The sequence below is a fragment of the Loa loa genome, assembly GCF_000183805.2.
Source record: "Loa loa unplaced genomic scaffold supercont3.72, whole genome shotgun sequence".
NCBI lineage: Eukaryota > Metazoa > Nematoda > Chromadorea > Rhabditida > Onchocercidae > Loa > Loa loa.
This window is the reverse complement of record NW_018108252.1, coordinates 232,900-234,452: the sequence shown is the minus strand read 5'-3', so window position 1 is coordinate 234,452 and position 1,553 is coordinate 232,900.

Here is a 1,553-nt window from a genome sequence, read left to right as displayed (position 1 = left end):
TTTCCTTACTTTTCTTTTTTTTTTCACATTTTTCTTTTTGCTTTATACTGCATCATTGAGCCCTTATCAGCTCTTATCAGTGTTGTGATATCAAGAATTTTGAAATAGGATAATTTTAAAGTGAATAACATAGATCATTAATTAATACAAAATGACTTTTTTTTCTCAACGGTAAGTTCTATTATTATTCAATCATTCAAATTGACAAAAAAAAAGAAACAAATTCTATAATTGCTCTTCCAAGATATGAACACATTTCAATCTATTTAAACAATGATTAATCAATAAATGATCATATCATATCACAAATAATTGATCAATAAATGATCATATGAAATTGATCATATTACACTTTAATTAAATATTAATTAATAAATGGAAGATATCCCGATATAATTACAACAAATTCCAACCCTTGATTAATTATTTCTTAGCTATATAATTATTGTTCAAATATGTAATTTATAAAAATCACCTCACTTCCATAACAATTAATCTACTTATGACTCGTTATCATTGCAATCTATCGTAAACTTAATTCATTTAGCTAATTAAGCTAATTACAAGTTAAATTATAATAAAAAAATTATTGCTAATTATAGTAAAATTCAACTGATAACATTTTCACAAATTTGTTTTGAATTTTCTGGAGCAAATTTCTCGTCATACCTGTTTATTATGCTATTTCTACCGATATTAAGCAATGATTATTTTATCAAGTGGTTAAATGGTCAAGTAGAATTAAAACTGTAGAAAAATGGACATTAGTTGAGTAATAATTAAACGAGTAAAATAGCTTATGATCAATTACTACCTGATCTATAATTTTAAAAAGGAAATATTCATTTATCTAAACATTCAAGGTCAAACGAATAAACCAATGATTATCTTTATGCTTTTTACAGTTATCTTATCAATCATTCCTATCTTCTCCTTGTCAAAGTCATTCAATATTTTCATAAAATTAGAAATAAAACTAAGAGAAGAAAAGAAAAAAGAAGAAGAATATGCAAATATCGATGATGGAAATGCTATTCAATTATCCTACTGATAAAATTAATTAAAATTCGAAAATTTCCTTTCCTATCATCGATGCTAATTATCTGATACGTATCTTGTTGAATAAAAATATCATTAAAAAAAGAATGAATTTCAAATTTGACGTATGAGAACGAAAGTTTGTTTACATTTTCTCAAATGCTAAGTTTGTTTACATTTTATAAATGTTCACATTGCGATCTTCAAATATGATAAAACTTCTTATCATTCCAACAAATCTGATAACATAAATCCCAAATGACCTGAATTATACAATGTTAGGCACGAATGCTATAATTAAATAAATGCAGTCAATTATAAGCATTTAAAATAAAATATGGAAATATTCGTGATGATGTATTTAAAACCAAAGATTGTAAATATTAATATTATTATTATTATTATTTATTATTTATCGTTAATTATTATTATTATTGTTTATTATTTATCGTTATTATTATTGTTATTATTATTATTATTGTTATTATTATTATTATTATTATTATTATTATTAT